A 22,088-nucleotide genomic window follows, 5' to 3' on the forward strand; every position below is an offset into this window, starting at 1 on the left:
ACATTGGTCAGACCTAATACAGATTGAGGGCTACGTTTAAGCATGTGACCGAAGGAGATGCGCCTCGCATCTTGCAACCAGGAAGTGACCCTAGGTACAGACCTACTTCTCCAGTGCTTGGCAAGTGGTGCTTGGCCAATAATAGGACCATGACAGTTAGGCGTTGGTGCGCCACTGGCAGATCTTTAACGTGACCTAGTAAAGCAGCTGCGGTATGGGTGGCCAGTAATCAGTTGGAGAATAACATGTACTTCATGCTAATAATCTGCTTTTCTAGGGCATTCCCGGGCTAAATGTAAAAACGAAGCCTGAGGTGTCGAGCATCTCTCGCATCGCACCTCCCCCCTCAGACCCATGTGATGCATCTGTATAGGTGTGCTATATAACCAATAGAGAAACTTAAAATGTATGAGATGTAGTTTTTAATTTGGTGAGATAGCCGCAGTTTGTTCACAGCAATAAGCCCATTGCTCAGTAGATAAAGGTGGGTCTCAGTTCAGTGCCCATTGAGCGTGGGCTGGGGGGGTGCGTATTGGCGCCTTGTCTTGCATAACCGTGAAGAGGCGAGTGACTAGCTTGCGGTGTGAGTCATTCCTCAGCATGTGTTCTAATGCATGTAGCATATGTGAATATTCCGGGAACGTATGTAGAATACTTTGTAGAGTACCTCAGGCTAAATGTACACTTTCAACATTCAGTATATTTTTACATTTGAATTAATGAATCTACAAATAGTATTTGTTCATAAAATGTATACCAAGGTAATTAAATAAAGATGCCTCTTCAAGGAAAACGTAAAAGAAGACATCATTTCTGCTTTCTAAATGGAAAGCCGATATGGTGATCTCTCCGAAGAGCTTCAGCCCTACCCTCTCCAGTGGTTACAGGGTAGCTCGGCATGCATATTTCATAGGTTGAGTCTGTAACTGTTGAGAGTTCCTGTGGTGGGAATTCCGTCTCATATAATGCTCCGTCATTACTGACGCCATCCTCTAGCGTCTCATAAATATCTGGAACTCGGTTTCTTTTGTTATCAAGCCTGTTTTGAGTTTCTGGATATTCGTAGTAGTCAAAATGTAGATCATGGCAGGTCACACTCTGAAACACAAACATTATTGTCAAATATTTTTGTACCAAAAATACCAAGCTCAATTTGCATCGTCACGCACACATTTACATTGAAATCATGCACCTAAAATGCATTATTGCATTGCCAGTTTTCACATGGAAGAATAATGATCTAGTGATGGAGTTGCTGAGAACCGCGTGCTCTATCTGAAACTGAGATGGCACAGGCCGTCTGATGCTACTGGTAATGCAGCGAGAAATGCAACATCGTCACTTCTAATACCGTGACGCATACTGACCATGATACATATTCAGAACATAGACTTGAGGATACTTTTAAGGCTTGTCAAACCTGAATAATCAAAGAGTAAAGGGTCGGAGTCAGCATGAGTTGCTTGAGAATTAAACGAGTGAGCATTTGCAAGGTTGTCTATTACAGCACACATTAACCTCATGGTTTTATGACGTATTAAAGACTGCTGTTGAGAATCTTAGCAGGAAACTTCTCTCTGACTGTTGCTCGTAGTAAGGAAAACTTTAAAACCACTTCCAACAGCATTGCCAAAGCCAATAGGTCTCGCCTATAAAAGCTCTATTGGTTTTGCTAATGTCTTTTAACCCCTTCCATGTGTCGGACGGCCGGCGGCCGGCCGACGTCACGGTGGGCGTGTGCGGAGGACGGCCAGGGGCGGAATTTTCGCCACGGTCAAGGGGTTAACCATGTTGTAATAGCAGCGTGGCTAAGAGTTAGTGGCATGGGATAGTGTTGTATAGGAGAATGGCATAGGATTGGAGTGGAGTAGCGAATATTAGAGTGGTATGGTGTGGAGTGGAATAGAGTAGAATGGAGTAGCATTGAATGGAGCGGTGTACAGCGCCGTAGAGTGTGTGGAATGGATTAGGATGGAGTTGCATGGAGTAGAACAGAATGGAGTAGATTGTCTAGGGGTGTAAAGTGGAGTGGCATAGAGTGGAGTGTGATAGCAAGTTAGTTTTAGTGGGAAAAGTAAATTATGGGAAAATAATATTTCACCCTCACTTCACTTCAAGGATTTTACATGCAATATCATAGTTGATGGATAGAAAAAGGTGTTCTTCTTCATTAACATATCATAGGCAAGAGATCTTCCCTACTTCTGGAAGTCAATGTGGCACATTAAGGAGGCCCCTTATTCACCATCTTAAAATCACTTTTCAAAATCAGAGTTGCTTCTAGTATGAACTATATGCTCCATTGTCTTTTTTGCTAGGTTGACTCTAGAAATACCACATAAATTCATACATATACATACAGCCATCCTGTGCTATAGTTTACACTTCCTTGTACTGAATATAACCCCTCCCAGTAACATCCCATCATCATTCCTGGCTATCCTTGACCATGTGACAATACCCATAGAGGCCTATTCAAAAACTGCACTTTAGGATAGGTAAGTAGTACTGATCCAGTGAAAGGCCAGGATGAACATTTCACAATCAACAAATTTCTCAAAACAGGCCCATAGACATATTCAAATTTCCTGACTGTTCCGCTGGGGGTCAAGTTTTAGTTCACTTTGATCTGAATTAGTCAATGTCTAACTAGTCTTCACAGATCAACACTCTTCTTTCTTTTGGTCAATGGACCATTAGTCGAGTAGTTGATGGTGATATTAACAAATTAATTAATCTATCTTATAACTTTTAATAAAATAATCACAGACTCCAAGTAAGATTCAATACATTTTATCTAATAATTAATTCAAAATGAACGCTCATTTATACAAATTCACAGTGTAAACTCCATCAACTTTCAGGAGGCAGAAAACATCATTTATCAAATTACACTCGAATACACAGACACATTCAAAAACTTAAATGCATTAGGAGTGATTGATGAAGAAACAAAAGACACAGTAACTCATACTTTGCAAAAGATATGCAATTTTAAGGCATAAATCTATTTACCAATTGATGAAATGGGAAAACCCAACCCCTGGCCAAAAGGATTGCTGGAAGTCACCTGATAAAGGGTCAGGAAACAAAGACTATAGGACTGGTGCAGGATAGGATTATACTTACTACACTTCTCTAGAACCCGACGCACCGGAGCGCATCCCTCTCTTACACGCTCTCCCTCCTCAATATTCTTCCGCAATTCATCAGTCTAATCAGGCTGCCTTTCAGTATTGAATTTTCCCATTCTGTTCTTCTTCCAGCAGCAGCTCTCGCCTACACCTCACTCAGCATCGACTTCAGCATAAATCTTAAATACAATTCCCTAACTGAAATCACTCTAGTTATAGTCTTTATTTCCGCATGTCCCTCCCTCAAAAGTTACAAGTATTCGTGAATCATGGGCTGTGATTGGGGACGGGCAGGGGAGTTGTCATCACCTCATGCTGTCATTCTTTATTTCTTAGCTAATTCTTGGTTTAGTAAACCCTTCCCATTTAATTGATTAATTTCTTCAGTACCACTTCCTTTCACACCCGTTCACAAAACAAATTAGATACAAATGTTATATAACTCCACAGATGAAGAGCATTCCCAGGCATCTGTTCTTGGTTCTTAGCAGCCTGTCAATGATCCGGTCAACAGGTCACTTCGAAACTGCAGAGCGCAGACTCAACTTTCGTTACGTTTCAACCACCATCTTTTTTTTTGGCTTAGCACATCAGGCCCAAACGCACACTATTAATAAAGGAATCATAAACAGATGTTATTTTCTCCTACATTATATTATTATCACTGTTCACCACCCACTTCTATTCTGTCCCATGTTATTTTCTTCTTCGTTAAGCAAAAGCATTAGCAGCGACAGCTCCTTCTAAATCCAGGAAAGCATATGCCAGGCACGCAGTGCCTTGAGACCTAGTTAGTGACTCCTTGCACATGCACAAGAGTTTCCCTCTCACATGGGTTAATCATATGGGTATTTGCTCTTTACTGGTTTGCACATGCGCAAGACGATTTTCGGTTTCAAGCGGGATTTTAGTTACGCAGCCAATTATTCTTTATTATTTAAGCAAACATAAAGCCTTTTTCCCATGTATGGATGTTGTGCGCATGTAAATTTTCTTTTATCTACCATTTCTATTTGTTCGTATCTTGTTAACAAGAGGTTGATCAAAGCAAGTTTCTTTTCCTTGAATCCTTGCTCCATCAATACCCCTTTGATGGCTTTTTGGAGCCATCATAATATACCCATCATTACCAATTGCCAAGTATAACATTAAATCTTAATGTCTACGTTAGTTTTACACACTCTTTATTTTTCTGCTTTATATTCATTTCTTTCATTTTACCATACAAATTGTCTTTCATTTGCTCTAACTCTATCTCTTCCCATTTTCTCTTTCTTCCCATTCTTTTGTTCTTCATTTCAATCATTGACCTTGTTCTCAATCTTTCCTTACAACATTTATAGGTCATTACTATCATTAATATCACTAGTGCTATTGAAATCATAGGTATTAGTATCTTTCCTAATAAACTACTTCCAAAAGTGGAAAATCAGTTACCTATTTTTAAAATACTTTTTCCAAAATGTTCCCATGCACCGTCAACCTCCAGTTGGGTCAAATCATTATGATTCTTTGTAATGTTCTTGATATGTCCCTCAATTCCTTTAACTTTTATCCGGGATATATGTCAACAATGTTGAATTTTCAACACACAGACTCCACCCTCCTTTGCCAAAAGAATATCAAGGATAAGTCTTGTTTGCAAAACCATAGATCTGATAGCAACCCTTTCAGTATTGATCATTAAGCATCCTCCAGCAGTATCTGTTGATTAGCAGTCAACTACAGTGGACAATGGACATATCTTATGAGAATTTAAGGCAACTCTAACTGACGGTATCAATGTCCCAAATATATCACCTACTATTTCTGTAAACTTGCTCTTCTATTTCTTATTAGTCATTTGCTGATATCACTCATTTCATTGTTCTTAGTAATGTGATATACCTTCGGAAATACAATGGCAATGTAACAACTGCCATACCATCATTCAGGTAACCTATAATAGGCATTTTTACCGCACACATAATAAATTCCCGGAAATATGGGATCAGTTCCTCCTTTTAATCTCTATCCCCCCATTATTAGGAAGGTATGTTCACATTCGCTAGTACCAATGAAAATATAGTTATATTCAGTCTTTAATCTATGTAGATAGAATTTCCCCAGTTTTGACAAGTCCAGAGACATTGCAGCATGAGCCTCGGCTTTCTTATAATATATAATATATAATCCCCTTCTAAAGCAGCCCATGGAGGTATATGGGACCTTTGCTCAACTGCTTTCTTTTGGAAATCCTCCATTCCTTCTTCTACTAAATTTAGAAAATACTTTTCTTCATCATGCAAAGGCATGTTAGATTATTTCTTTTTATTTTTTATTTTTTATTTTATTTTCATTTTACCTGGTACGATACATTTGATACGTAAGTTCATAAAAAGAAAACAAGCATTTCAACCATGGAATATTGTAGGGAGATAGATTACAAATCATAAAAAATAAAATAAACATTTCTCAGGTAGTTAGAAGATAAAAGATACGTTAGACATTGGGGGAGATGTTCATACCTATATGCAGACAAAGTAATAACCTTTTAGGGGGATTGTCTCCACAATGCGAGGGAAGCCCAAACGGAGAGCCCCCGCAACCTCATCTTTTTCCCCCTGTTTTTATAGAGAGCAGCTTCAATCTTATGGATACCTAGCAATCTAGTAAGCCACATTTGAAAGGTAGGAGCTGTGTTATCCTTCTATCCTGCTGCCACCAGGATCCGAAGGACTGCTAAGCATACAAATAAGAAAGCCTCCTTATCCCATTCTAGGTCATGCTTGTTACCAAAACCAGATATTATAAGGGTAGGGGACAGGTTTACCTGAATATCTAGCAACCCCAGAAACTTCTCAATCTCAGCGAAAATTCCCCTCATTTTTTTACATTGTGAGAACATATGGATTAAGTCGGCAGGTCCCTCCTGGCATCTCGGACACTTATCATCCTCCCTTTTGCCCCATTTAAGGAGTTTGGTTGGAGTAAAATATAGATTAAAGAGAACTATATATTGTTGTGCCCTTAGATTGGTAGAGCGGAACACTTTATTCGCGAGCTGCAGGGACTTATTCAGGTCAAAATCAGGGTCTCCTAATTTCGTCATCCATGATATTTCTATTTGATCCATATCGTCTAGTATTGAGTCAGTCAGGGATTTGTAAATAATTTTGATCCGAGCTACTCCTGCGAGCATATGCTTGATTAGTTTGATTTCCCCTCCTGGATGAATGCGGGGCCTAATCCCATTCATTAATTAATACATCTGAAGATACTTGAAAGTGTGGGTAGAAGGGATGCCAAAGTTTGTTTGGATATCGGCAAAAGCGAGTAGCTTCCCTGTGCCTTTATCAAAAATGTCCCCCATTCTTCTGATTCCTTGTTGTTCCCAAATAGCCCCCATCCTATCATTGCTCAATTGAGGGAAGATTTTAGAATCCCATAGTGGGGTATAATAATTTAATTTTGGAATTAGTAGTGTTTCCTGGATAGCTTTCCACATTTTCCATATTCCATCCATAATTTTATATTTTGTTCTATTCTAATACCCTCTTTCTATTCGTCGAAGCAGCAGCCCATGAGCATCATCACCCACTAGAAGTTTAAAAATAGAAGGAGGCTCAGATGGGTCAGTGTGGTTAGGAGAGGTATCCAATAATATCCAATAATATAGTCATGTGACTCATAAGGCATGCCCATTGGTAGAATCTAATATTAGGTGCTGCCAAGCCACCCCTCTCTTGCGGAAGTGATAAATATGTTAGCAACCTTCTTATTCTACCATAGGACCATAATTTGAGAATACTGCTTCTAGATTTTTAATCCATCTCTCCTCAACCAGAAGCAGAATTGAGCGGAGGAGATAAAGAATTTTTGGCAGCATAGTCATCTTTAGAACGTTTACTCGCCCAATTAAGGAGAGATGAATAGTATCTATTCTTTTCAATTCCTGCGTAATAGAGGTGATCAGAGGAACAAAATTGTCTTCAATTATAGTTAACTGCCGGTGTTATCCTGATCCCTAAATATATTGCCGAGTCAACCCACCTAATATCCTGTCTTACCATATTATTAGTGCATATTATTTGAGTCTTGTTTTCATTAAGACGATATCCAGAATAATTATCAAAATCCCTAGCCATGTCTGTAAGAGCTGTTATTGCACGTTCCGGGTTAGGAGTTATGACAGCCAAATCATCAGCGTATGCTAACATTTTTGTCTCATAGCCTCTACATACCACTGGATCGATTGCCTGACATCCTAAAATTTTAGGAATCATGGGGTCTATGTATATGGCGAACAGTATTGGGGAGCATGGGCATCCCTGTCGTGTCCCACGAGATATTAAAATCTCTTCCGAACTTCCCCCCATCATCTGGATCCGGGCCCTAGGATCGCAGTACATTGCTTTGATTGCACTGATTATTTTAGGACCAAAACCTCTTCGCACCAATATCCCCCATAAAAAGGTGACACGATCAAACGCTTTCTCAGCGTCGAGGAGGATCATCGCCATCTGTTCCCCCCGGGCAGCATGGATTTCAAATAGAGTGATTACCCGTCTCACATGGTCCGTTGTTCCCTGACCCGGGATAAACCCATGCTGCCAGGGGGACACCAGACCGACAATGACCCTCCCCAGTCTATTAGCCAGGACCTTGGCATAAATCTTTGTATCTGAATTAATAAGGGATATTGGTCGATAAGCACCGGGTTCATCCTTAGGCGTACCCTTTTTATGGAATACTACGATGTTAGTTTCCTTCCATGAGCTAGGGATATCCATGGTATAAATGATACCATTAAATAGATCCATTAATAAGGGAGTTATAGTATCTTGAAGACATTTATACACTTCCAGCGGGATGCCGTCTGGTCCTACCGCTTTCCCTATAGCTGGGTCCCTCATAGCCTCAATTACTTCCTCCCTTGATATCTCTTCTTCTAGCCCAAATCTATCTTGTTCTATCAATTTTGGGCCCAAATCATCCCCGCTTGTATTAGGGAACTCCAATCTTATCTCTTCCTTATATAGTGCCTGGTAGTAATTTTTAAAGATTTCTCGGATCTCTTCTGGCTTGGAATAATTCTGAGTTCCTTCGCGAATGTTTTTGAAGATATTTTGGCTACTCTTTTGTTTAATTCTTAGAGCTAATAGTTTACCCACCTGCTCACCGGTTTCATACATTGAGCCCCTATCTGTTTGATATGGATCGGCCGCTCTTTGAGATAATGACTGATTTATTTCTGCTTTGATAACCATGACTTTCTGTTGTGTTTCTATGATTTCACGCCCCCTGGCTATCGCTCTGACCAACAGTTCTTCTGCATCTACTAGCTGAGTCAAGAGGTTCTCATTATGGGATTTGATGTCTTTCCTGAGCCTTCCAGAAAAACTGATTACCTCCCCTCTCAAAGCCGCTTTAAATGATTCCCAGACCATATTACGAGATGTACTATACCGATTGATGTCGAAGTAGCTTTGGGCCCAATTCTTTAGGTGTATGACAAATTTACTGTCAGCTAATAGCTTTCTTTCAAAAGTCCACCTCGATGATGGTCTGGTCAAGGTATCAATGTGCAATTGGAGTATCAATGGACTGTGATCAGAGATTACCTTGGGTGCTTTCTTAATTTCCACCCTATTTAAGAGCAGAGCAGAAACAAGAAAATAATCTAGTTTAGAAAACTTTTTAGCAGGACAGGTAACATATATGTATCCAGAATTATTAGGCTCCTTTTCACCCCATACATCTTGCAGCCCATGGGTTTTGATGAATGCCGTTATGGGACGAAATACCCTGGGCTTCCGACCCTGATATGAGGTAATCATACCTAATTCTGTAAAATCCGCAGATATTTAAGTCTCCACAGACTACAAGAGGAGTGGGCCAATTCAATAATTCAATCTCGAGATCATTAAAGATTTCAGGATCATCGTGATTTGACCCATATATAGTACACAGTGTAAAGCCCAAGTTCATTTCAACGACTGCCAGTGACCATGAGCATCTGCCAGGTGTCATCTGCTCCCCCCCAAACCTGGTTTAGCCAATATGGCAACTCCTCTAATACTGGAGGTTTGGGAGGAGCTAACCAGCAGCTCGTATCCTCTTATATTTAATAGTTGTTTCTTAACCCATGGTAGATGGGTCTCTTGTAGACAGAGTATATCAGTTTGGCTTAGTCTAATATATTGGCCTAACCTCTGTCTCTTACCCCAGTCATTAAGACCCCCGACATTAATAGTGCAGATATTAAGTCTCCCCATTGCACTTTTTTAATTCAGACTCTAATACCTTTTCTCTATTTTTTAAACATCTCACACAGTTTCCAAAAATCCATTTGCAAAAAACTTTATACCAGGTACAGTGAATTTTTCTTATCTTTTTTCTCATTTTTATTAGGCCCTCCTCTCCACCTCGAAGCCTCCCCCCACCCCCAACCCACCTCCCTTCCCATCCCCCATCCCCCCTCCCCACCCTGGCATTCCCTTTGACCCCCTTTGGGCGCTCAGATACGAGTCTGAGCATGTGATGTGAACTGTGGGAATTGGCAGTGGCTAATTTAATATGCGCCTATATCTTCAAGTTGACCCACAATTATCAGATTCCTCTTACTTAACAGCTTAAACTCAATGATCCCACTAACCCCAGGTTGCTTTTCCACTTTTCTTGCAATTATAAAGACAGAGCTAAACCTCCTTTACTTTTCCCGACCCCGTGCGCCCCCTATCCTCCACTAGTGCATATAAAATTACAGACAACCTTCCACACCTGCTATACCGATTAACCAACAATGCTATAACTTCTTTGCTTCTTATTAATCGAAACTAAAGCATGATAACCTCCTAATTACCCAATGTGTCCAGGTATTCTTTGGCTTTTATCTCTGAGGCAAAATATACCACAGAGCCATTATTGATTACTTTTAGTTGAGCTGGGTTGATCAAGAACACCTGTACGTTTTTGTCCTGAAAAGGTTTGATGAGTTGTCTGAGCCGCCATCGTCACTCCACTGTCACATGGCAGAAATCAGAGAGGTCGAAGAAGGAGACCCCTCCGACTGATCTCTTAGCATCCGGCCTCGCCTTTTCATATATTGCCTGCCGCAGAAGGAAGTTACCAAAAAAGACGAGTAGAGCTCGGGGTCTCTCCCCATCTTTAGCTGGTGCCTGCCGTTTTAGCGGGATGCGGTGTGCCCTTTGAATTTCCACTGGCCAGTTTCATTGTGATAATTCTGGGAAGGCCCCTTTGAAGAGGTCGATTACATATTGTCTGGGGTCGGCCCCTTCAAGGCCTTCTTGTATTCCAAGTAAACAAAGGTTATTGCGTCTTTGCCTGTTTTCTGAATCTTCCAGTTTCCACTGGATGTCCCTGATTTGTGCTGAATGTTCCTCTGCCATGGATGTAGCCTTGGATGCGTCTGCCTCAGTCCCGACGATCCTCTCCTCCAAGTTAGAGACTCTGTCACCCAGATTTGAGAAAGCTTTTGAGAGCTTACTTACAACGCCCTGCATTTTCCTCATCCCGGCTTGTACCTTCCGACTATCTTGTCTGGCCTCTTCTCTGTGAGCCAGGATGGCCTGATGTATAGTATCTAACGTTGAGAGTCCGCTTTCCTCATCAGGGACCATTTCCTTTGATTTCGATACAGGGGTGATAGAGCAGTTGTCCCGGGCTGAGTCTATTTTTCCCCTAGACCGTCCTCTCCTATTCTGTGTGCTTTTAAGTACAGATTTAACAGCTGTTTGCAGGCTTTCATCTTCGTCTCCCTCCTCGTTCTCAGAGTCTTCGCCATTTGAATCTGAGCTGCTTGCCCCTAATGAAGTGCTTTATCTATTGTCTGACCCCTCTGCACCTTCTGAGAGTGAATAAAAGCAGTCGCTGGGCTCCTTCTCCACTTTATCCCCCTCCTTTCCTTCCTGCTCGTCTTGCTCCTCTTGCTCTGATTCCGCCCATCCCTTTCTTTCCTTCTTTTGTACAACTTTTTGATAGCCTAATTTAGATGGCTGGGCCTGAGAGGGTTTGAGAAAAGAGTTAATCACTGTATCTGGTACTTCCTGATGAGGGGTACCCTGTAGGGGTGTAGCTGATTTGCGACTGCCCTTCCGTACCCCCTTCCCGATCTCCAGACAGGCTGTAGCGAGCCCCTCTCTTAAGGCCGAAATAATGTCGGAGCCCGCAGGACTTCCAGATGCCTTAATTACCTTTGGATCTATCAGAGATCCAGACCCTGGTGGAGTTGTTGTCAGGGTTGCAGGAGGTACAGGAGGTACTGTAGTGGGGGGATTGGGCATAGTGGGGTGGGCGATGAGTGGGTCATCCTCTTCGTACGTGACTCCCTTCATATTGGGCAAGCTAGCCTCACCACCTAAGGGAGAACCCTTCTTGCTTTCTGCACCAGTGTCTACACCAGTGTCCTTGCCCGAATCCATATCATTGACGGTCTTTTTAGATGTCTTCACCCTCCGCAGAAGCTCAACTACAGAAGGCTCTGCCATACGATCCTTGGGAGGGGGGGCTCCCTTCCCTCTTCTTGGAGGTAGTGGCGTTAGACGATCTGGATTTGAATTAGGGGAGAGCAGCTTGCTCTGAGCTGGTGATCGGGGTGTGGGTTCCCACATACCGCTCCCCCAGCTGCCGTCTCTGCCTCTGCGGCCTCAGCGGCCCCTTTGACACGGGCCCTACGGGCTGCTGCCGCCACAGCCGCCCTTGCTGCGGCCGCTGAGAGTGGTATTGGAGGCATTGTCCTGCTTAGGATGCCCCCGCCGCCCCCGATGCCCCTGTGGTTGGATGATGCGATAGAGCAATTAATCAGGCTCTGAAGGTGCATCCAAACTTGCTGACGCAGTGTCCGTGCCAGTACTGCTGCGATGTAGGCCTTCCAGAGTCTTTGCTGCCTCTGCCTCTGGTGGTGCGCCTGACGGGCTCCTTAGAACATTGACAGAGGAGATAAGGAGCACAGAGCAAGAGAGCAAGACAGGTAAGGCTGTGATGAAGAGCGACGATCGGCTGAAATACTGATGAGGGAAGGAAGGAGCGAGAGATAGCGAGGGTCTGTTTCTCCTGACTTGCTAACGCGTCGTCCAGGAGACCAGGAGACCAGAGAGCAGAACTGTAATACAAGGTTCCAGCAGAATGACCTGGAGAAGCGCTGTGTGTAGAGTGAAGTAAGCAAGTAAGCCCTATAATAATATAGAGCTAAGCACTCGGCGCTCAATGTCAGTTTCAGTTTCAGTATAGTGACAGATCAGCAGAGATGAGCAAGGCTGTACACAAACAGCATACAGTCCGGGAGGAACGGCAGAGCGCTGAGTGATGATACTGTTAGATGTGCAGTAGCAGAGCAGGGCAGAGAAAAGTTTGTTGGCAGGCTCAGTAAGTGTGTAATGTTATATCCGTGACGCCCCCGCCTGAGCTCTGTTTTTACCTTACTCTGGGAGACATCGGGAGACATCGGAAAACATCGGGAAACATCGAGAAGTAGTTCTTTTAGTAACCACACTTACCCTCTCACTTACATTTGTGTTATTCTGATTATTAGTTATCATTAGGCTAGGTATCACATGTGTTAATAAGAACCACATCAATATTAATGTTATAATACTACATAGACAACATTTAACACATCGTCATTTTAAGTTAGATTTTGGATGTTCAGTCATTGTTACTTCTGCCATTTTTTAAGTTCTAGAACTAATTCTAAATTTAGTTACGTTTTAAACATGAAATACGTAAATCTTTGTGTGATCCCACACTTCACAGGCTTTCAGCTTCCGGTCAGTCCTTTTCCCTTTTGATCTTTTGATAATTTCTCAATGGATCCACCCTTTGTACTAAAGTTTTTTCTTTAAGGTGGCCTCAAATCCCTTTCATCTGATCCTTCAACTTCATTATTTTCTAGTTCATCTGTTATATCAAGATTTCAAAATCTTCCAATATAATATAGGTCCACTCTGGAGCCTTATATTTGCTATTTGTTACCCTTGCTCTTTTTGACAATCTTAATGATCTTCTTCTTGTTTGTTCTTGTTCGGCCTGACTTGATACCTTGTTTACTTGCTCTAGTTCTTTCCCTGTTTTTCTTCTTAGAATGTATCTCATTCTTTTCGCTCCACTTGGCCAGTGATCTCCTTTCTAACTCTTTTTGTCTGTACTGCCTTTTCACCGTCTTCACCTATTTCAAGTGTCCTTTTATTTTCACTTTCCTTTTGTTGGATTTGTTCTGAATCCCCTACTTTTTCTTCTTCTGTTATTTGTTTTTGTTCTTGACCTTCTGCAGTTCTCTTTTCTTCTACTGACTGCCTCTGATCTAAATTGTCTTCGGCTGATTCTTTCCCTTTCCCTAACTGAGAGGTCCATTAGGATGGCAGATGGACAAAGTCCGTCCTCCATCCTGTCGGGGGCCGGTACCGTCCGCCACAAGGGCGGAGGAACTGTGCCCCCAATTAGGATGCATCCGCCACAGTGGCGGGTGCATCCCGCATTTTTTACATTGTGGCAGACGGTGCTTGAAGCACCGGCCGCCGCAAAGCAAAAAATACACGTTGTACATTTCAATGTCCAACATGACAGGCACCGCGCGGTGCCTGTCATGGTGTACATTGAAATGCTGGGGGGTACCATAGGTACCCCCCATGTGCCCCCCCACCCCCCCTTCACCCTGGGGGCCCGCAACGGGCCCCCAAAGCAAAGACCGTATGCCTTTCCGTGGCGGCAAAGGCATTCCTCACAGGCCATCCTAATATGGCTGGCGGTGTCTGCTAGATAACGCCACCATATAAGGCCTTTTCCGCCACGGTCGCAAGCCGACGTGGCGGAAAAGCGGCAGACGGTCTTCCCCTCCGCCACGGTCCCCCCCGCCATTGTAATATGGCGGGGGGAAGAAAAGTGGTGGACGAGCAGGGATGGCGGACGGATCGCCAATGCCTGCATGGCGGTGGCGATCCATCCGCCATCCTAATGGACCCCTTAGTTTGATTTGAACCTTTAGCAATAGACTTCCCTTCTTCTTCTTGTAACTAAATTTGATCTGAGTTTTCTGCAATGTGCTCTTCTTCTATTTCTGACTGGGCTGTATCTGGGATTTCTGCAATGGATTCTTCTGGATTTTGCTTACTTGGTTCTGGTCTTTCAAGTTCAAGCTCTCCTCTAGTCTTTACAGCAGTCTCTTCAGTCCCAGTAACTGGTGCCCACTCTACTTGACTTGAACTTGGTTGTTCGTCGTCAATGTGTTCTTCTGGTTCTCTGATTTCTTCAACTTCACAACTCTCAGCTTCTGGTTCTTTTCTTTGTTCTACCAGTTGCTGCTTTGGTTGATCAGGTGGACTTGGGACTCTTTGAGTATGACTGGTGTGGATCCAATTCAGAAATCCAGCACACTTTACTGCTGTTGTCGTGACCAATATGACTTGATGAGGTCATTTCCACCTGGGTTCCAAGCACACCTTCCTTGTATGCTTCTTTATCATGACCCAGTCTCCAGGACACAAATCATGAGTTTGATTTGGCTGTGCTGCGTTTGGATCTTCTCCAACCTGGTGAGACACAGAACGTACCAGATCAACCAGCCCTTTGCAATAGTCCAATATTAAATCATCAGTTGTATTCATCAATTTGTTCCCAGGTATAAATGCTTGTCTCATTGCTCTTCCCATGAGGATTTCATTTGGAATTAATCCTGTTCTTCATTCAGGAATACTTCTAAGGCTCATCAATACAATAGGCAAAGCATCAGGCCATTTCAGTGAAGTGGATGCACACACTTTTCCTAACCTGGATTTTATTGTGCCATTGAGCTGCTCAACCACTCCAGAGGCTTCTGGTGGGTAGGCAGAAGGAAACTTCTTTTCAATTTTGAAAGCTTCACAAATCAATTTAATTATCTCATTATTAAAATTAGGTCCTCTATCAGATTCCATTGTGACTGCAAAAATCCAAATCTCGGGATAAGCTCTCCTAACAGTAATTTAGCAACTGTGAGGCTGTCGTTCCTTCTTGTGGTATAGGCTTCTACCCATCAAGAAAACAGACAAACAATGACAAGGACATACTTCAAACCATTGCACGATGTCAACTCTATGAAGTCTAGCTGCAATTTTGTGAACGGTCCCTCTGCCTTTCCAATTTTTCCCCAACTAACCATAATTTTCCTTCCCGGGTTTTGCAGTTGGCAGGTCAAGCATCTTTGGCAGAGGCTCTCTGCAACAATCCTGAATTTGGGATTAAACCACATCTGTCTGAATTGTCTGGTCATGGCATCCCTCCCGACGTGATATACCCTAGCCATTTGTGACAACAAGCTATCTGACATTATCGGTCTACCATCAGGACATACACCCACACTTCATCGTTAGCCCTTCTTGTGCAACCTGTTTTGATCCAACGTTCATTTTCTCTCATGTCTGCCTCATCCTGTAAATACCTACCTCATCCCATGTTTCAAAAGCAGAGAAAAACATTTGTTGGCAATTGGTAACTTCTTTTTTTCCATCCCTCTGTTCAAAGACATTGTATTTCTTGCACAAAATTGTGCTACTTGCTCTGCGTACCCAATGTCACATAATCATTTCCTGACTTATGTGCGGCCCATTTGACCATAGCAATTTCTTTTGGCAATAGTAATGCTTCCAATAGTTCTTTATTTATTTTTATTTATTAATTTATTGGATTTATAAGGTGCTCAGCTACCCAACAAGGGTTTCCCAGCACCATAGCTCACAGAGCACAAGAAGACATGCAGCAGAAATTGTGGTTATTGATCAAAAAGCCAGGTCTTAAGGCTTCTGCAAAAGTGGATATAGTCAGTTTCATTGCGGATGTTCAAAGGCAGGGTGTTCCAGAGGGAAGGGCCTAGGTAGGAAAAGGATTTACCCCCAATTCTGGAGAGTTTAACCCTGGGTACAACAAAGTAACCCTGGTTTCTTGATCAAAGATGACAAGAAGGAACATGAGGGCGGACAAGAGCTTGGAGTTATTGGGGGGCAGTGCCTGCCTTGATTTTGAACATATAGCTCTGGGCTTTGAACTTAACACGGTTCTCCACCCTGAGCCAATGTAGGTTCCGAAGATGTCCAGAAACCGGGGAGGTCCTGGGGATTCTGCAGAGGAGTCTAACTGCAGAGTCCTGAACTAACTGAAGTCTGCGAGTTACGGCTTTATTAGAGCCCAGGTAGAGGATGTTGCCGTAATCCAGCCATGATGTAAAGAGGGCATGGACCACAGTTTTTTGAGTGGAAACAGGTAGCATCCATATTATTTTCCTCAGCCATTTTAGGATGGTAAAGCAAAGTGCTGTTACTTTAACGGTTTGTTGATGCATAGACAGTGAGTCATCAACAATGACACCCAAGCTCCGAACATGACTCATAGGTTTCGGGATGCTACCCAACCCAGTTGGCCAATGAGCAGGGCACCAGAGATCTTTCTGTTTTCCCAGGATGAGGACCTATGTCTTCTTTCCGTTCAACTTAAAGTGATTTTGAGTAATCCAGTTAAAGATGCTGCTGAGACCCTGTTTCAGACGTGAAGGTGCCAGAGGGTCAGAGTTCGAGAAGGAAAAAAAAAAATTGTGAGTCATCAGCATAAGTAAAAAGTGTTAGACCAGCCTGTTCCGCAATATCTGCTAAAGATCTAACATAAAGGTGAAACAGCAGTGGGCTGAGGATCGAGCCCTGGGGTACCCCATAAGGAGAGGCGCGGATAGTGGAATGAGCTGTATCCGAAATGATTTGAGAAGTGCGGTTATTCAAGAAGGAAATAATCCCGTCCAGTGCAGCACCACAGATGCCAGACGCTTTTAACGTGTGAATTAATATCTTATGAGAGATGGTATCAAATGCCGCACTAAGGTCTAGCAAACTGAGTGCGACTGTCTGTCCTGCATCGAGGTATTGCCATAACATCTCAGTGACTCCTAATAGTGCTGTTTAATATTCTTTGCCATTTCTTATTGGAGATCCTGAAAAAGTCAGAAATCCCCTCTGTATCCACAATTGGCCAAAATCATGTACAACCCCGAAACCATATTGACTGTCCATAAATATGGTTACTCTGAATTTTTCCCCAAATTTACAAGCCCTCGTCAATGCAAACAATTCAGCTATTTGAGCAGACTTGACTCCTCTTAGACAGGAGGCTTCTATAATACCTGACACAGTGCATACAGCATAGCCAGACATCAGTTCTCCTTTATCCCTTCTCCAACATGACCCATCAACAAACAGTAAAACATCTGACTCTTCCAGTGGAACCTCAAAGAGATCTAGCCTTGGCTTTGTACACATCTCTGTCACATCCAAACAATCATGATTAACTTAATCTTTCACTTCCTCACAATAGAAATCAGGCAACAAGGTTGCTGGATTCACTATGGTACATCTTGTCACTCTTACATTTTCAGCACCCAAGATTACGCTTCCATACTTAGTCAGCTGACTAGGGGTCAAATGTTGAGTATGAGTTCTTGTTAAAAGGATCTCAACTGAATGTTGAACATATAATTTGACAGGATGTCCCATCACAATCGATTCACTCTGCTCCAGGCTCACACAAGTAGCTGCTACTGCTTTTAAACAGCCAGGTAATGCTGCAGCCACTGGATCAAGAGTATCAGAAAAGTAGGCTATGGATTGTCGAGACAATCCATGTCTCTGGGTTAACACCGAAAGTGCACACCCTCCTCTTTCACAACAGAACAATGCAAATTCTTTTGTATCATCTGGCATTCCTAATGCTGGGTCCTGACACAAACAACGTTTCAGTTTTATGAATGCTTCTTCACTTTCATCATCCAACTCAATCAGGGCTGTCATCTCTTTTCGTGTCAACCTTATGAAAGGTTTTGACAGCAGTGAAAATCCACTTATCCATTGACGACAATATCCAACCACTCCCAAAAACATTCACACTTCCTTTTTAGTTTTATGCTTACTCATTTGTCGAATCACTTTTATTCTTTCTGGTGTCACCTTTCTGTCTCCTTTCTCTATCTTATGTCTAAGATATTGAACTTCTTGTTTAAAAAACTGTAATTCTTCTGGAGATACCTTGTGTCCTCCTGCCAAATGTTTCAGTAAAGCTATTGTGTCAGTGACACAAGCTTATCTTGTCCTTGATGCCACTAATATGTCATCAATATACTGAACCAAGACTGGGTTTCCTGGCATTACCAATGTCTCTAAAAAAAAATTCAAATCTAATTGAATATCAACAGACATTCTGTGTACACTTGAGGAACTCAGCACCATACCAAAACACGGTTTCCAAACCAGAAAGCAAAAAGATATTAGCTATCCGGATGTAATGGAATTGAAAAGAATGCTTGGCACAAATCAATCACAGTACAACAGTGAGCATCCCATGGTATCTGATAAAGAATCACTGCAGGGTTTAGTACTACAGGACAACAGGGTACTACTATTTTATTGATTTTCCTCAAATCGAGCACAATTCTATATTTTCCACTAGGCTTCTTAAGTCCCGTGATTGGCGAATTACAAGGACTGCCCTATATTTCTTTTAAAATTCCCTGTGCAATCATTTTTTCAATTACTAGGGCAACTCCTGCTTTTACTTCAAGGCTCATCCTGTATTGTGGTGTATTTGGGGTATATTGCACCTTCCTTTACCATAACTTTGTTAGGGTCTACCTTTGCCATTAGACCAATTTCTTTTCAGGTAAAATCCCACACATCTGACCTCACTGTTTCTCTTAACTCATCAGGTAAATCACTTTCAGTAAGAAGTGAAAATATCCCATCCACTGTTCTGTGTTTATCAGGCATCATTATGAAAGCTACATCTTCATTCGGCACTTGGAAAGCCACATCCTCAGGCGTACAAAAGATGGTGCAATTCATCTTCCACAACAAGTCCCAACCTAATAGGTTTACTGGACTCGAGTCGCATACGACAAATCGATGCATGTCTTTGAAATTTCCAATATTCACTTTATTGGTTTTGTGATCGGGTCCTAATCTACTTATTTGAGACTCCTACAACTTGAATAGTTTCTCCCGAGAGGGGTAGGTTTGGGATTTCGGCTGTTCTTACAGTAGAACGGGTAGCGCCGGTATCCACTAGGAAAGTAATATCATTGCCTTCAACCTTCCCATCAATAAATGGACCTGAATGATCTACCGCCAAGGATGCACCAAGTACGCACTCCTCCTCCCCCCTCAGGCACCGTCATTGCGACATCCCTGATTCATCTGCACCACTCTGCATCCAAAATTGTTGAACAGTCTGTGTATTCTTATCACTTTTTCCTCGGAATCCAGTGTTCACACTGCATCTCTGCCCCTGAGCATTCACATGGTTGGGCAAAGGGGCTTGAGGTACCTGTAACGGAGGAGTAACTATCTGCGGCTGTTGTTGTTGATTCAGAACCACTCCATTTTTGCATCTGTGGATTTAAAATTTGATTTACCCTATTATTCTGTTGAATGTTTCTACACTCGTTCTTCCAATGTCCAAGCTTTCCACACCCTTGACAAGGATATTTCTTTCTCGCTTCTCCTCTACTCAGTCTTCCTTTTCCTTTGCTTTCATTCAAAACTTGACTATTCTGATTCTGTCCATTCATCTGATTACCATTTTGGGAACCAGAATTTGCTTCTTGGCACTCTGCTTTCTTCACTTCTGCCCACATTATTTTCTTCTTTAACTTTTTATGCTTTGCATCAATGTCATCACTGCAGTATTTTGCATACTTCAGAATCTCACCAACCGGCTTATTTTGCCAACAAGGCATGTGCTGGTGAATCATCTGGCTAATTTCTGATCTCAGCTCATAGACAAATATATATACAAAATGTCCCATATCTTTATCACGAATGTTCTCAAATCTATTATACTGTTTAAACACCTGCAGCAGGCTTTCACAGTACACATGCACTGACTCCTTAGGTTCTTGAGTTTTTCTGTCTATTTTAACCCAATCTGTTTCTTTAGGGGAATTTTCTCTTTGAGAAAAGTAGTCACTTTATTATATTTCTTCATTACTTCCTATGAAGGTGCTCCTGTTTTTGCATCTCTAGGATATTCTTCAGTGGGCCAATTAACTGTAATCTTACATTCTGTCCACAAATCTGTTGGTACCAATATATCAAACAGACCATCCAAATCCTTTGAGACTTTAACAAATGTCTCCACCTGCTTGTACCATTCAAGGGTTTCTCTCTTAACCTAGAGAAATCATTTGTAAAAGACAAAATATCATCTCTGCTGCACTGCACAGAACATGAACATATCCACCACCTGGAACGTTTCTCATCGGACACATCATTTCAACCTTCTCTACTTCTCTCAACGGAAATGTAGATTCCTCTTTGGAAACTGCCTCCCCTCTTTTCTTTGTCCATCTACTTCTCCATCGATCTGCATCTCCCCATTTCTTCAAAAGGTGTATCAAATCCTTTATTTGTAATCTCCTTCCTGATGCATTCAAACTTTCTAAGTCCTTTTCAGTAAATTCTGCTCTATAGTGTTTTCGTATTACTTTTAATTTTTCTATATCTATTCCAAATTCTTATGCTACCTCTGCTATTTTCTCATGCACATTCTTTGTCCTCCAGGTAATACTCTTGCATAGAAACAACAACTCTTCATCTACATAGGAACCTAATCTATCAAGACTTATTGTACCAATGATCATTTCTTCTAAATCCACTCTTAACTTGCTTACATCTATAGTTTTTCGTTTCTTTTTTTCTAATCATTTTGCCTATTCTTCCAGATCTTCAGGAGAAACTCCAGTAGATTTTCCTGCCACTGGAGTGACAGTTGGTACTTTCCTTCTTGTATCAACGGGTGAAATTCTTTTTGGAATTTCGGTCACAGCCTCAATATTTGAGAGAAATAACAATGAAACATTTGATTCACTCTCACTAGTTTAATCTTCTAACATGTCTATCTCTTTTCTAGCACTACTCTATGTGACTACTATATTTTGTGATTTTGGTATATTTCGTTTATCGCCATACAATGGGATAACAGGTCCAATAGGTACTGGCACTGTCAATGCTTTAGTATTTAAACCTAGCTGATTTATTTTCTGGATTATATCTTCTTTTGTTTTATTCAATGCATCCCTTTCTTTTTCTTGTGATGCTCGAATGATTGTTGGATCATATAAAACTTGTAGAATCAATGGAGTTCCCATCATGGGTACACTTGGTGTTGTATCTCTAGTACTTTCCTGTTAAGGTGGAGGTCTCTTTATCAAAATATCTTCTAATAACTCATCATCAGATTCACTACACCTGATGGAGCTCAGATTTCATCTGGAGTCAGGCATTGCTTTATTTATGTGCTTCAGACAGACTGCATTAAAATTGACACGCACATTTTGGTGCAAGTGAAAACACATGGCACATAAGACATGAAATGAGGCCTAGTCAGTCTGAAATGCTTGTGCTGAATTAACATGTGTTTTTACAGTATAGAGAAAAACTTGTGATTTAAGTGGTCTTTTTAGTTTTGAAGGTAATCATAGAATGTGTTCTCTCTTCCCAGCTCATCTTCCTTTCAATCTACATTCACTATTCCTGTTTTAGGAGACTTTGGTTTTGTTGCATATTTAGATAAAACATGTTCAGTTCATAACACATTTTATAATGTTTATTAAATTAACCATGTACCAAACACTACACACGGGGAAAATGCTTTCTGCATGAAAAGCTATTTAAAACATTAAAGCATGTTGTTATAAGTATGTATTAACTGTGTGTGCTTTAAAAATTTACACTAGTGCATGTATTATGCTGTGTTGCACATTGTTGCATGTTGTGCAAAAATAATAAGAAAAGCTGCTTTACACTAATAGCTTTGCTAGGTAATCATTTATACAGGGTACTAGTATGGGGGAGGTAAACATAATGGGATTTATTTAGTAGATTAATACTATTTTTGTGCTTGTTTTGTTTTTGGGCCTAAGATAAAATAGCTGCCTGTGAATCCAGAAAG

This window comes from Lissotriton helveticus, chromosome 5_1 (genome assembly GCF_964261635.1).
Source record: "Lissotriton helveticus chromosome 5_1, aLisHel1.1, whole genome shotgun sequence".
NCBI lineage: Eukaryota > Metazoa > Chordata > Amphibia > Caudata > Salamandridae > Lissotriton > Lissotriton helveticus.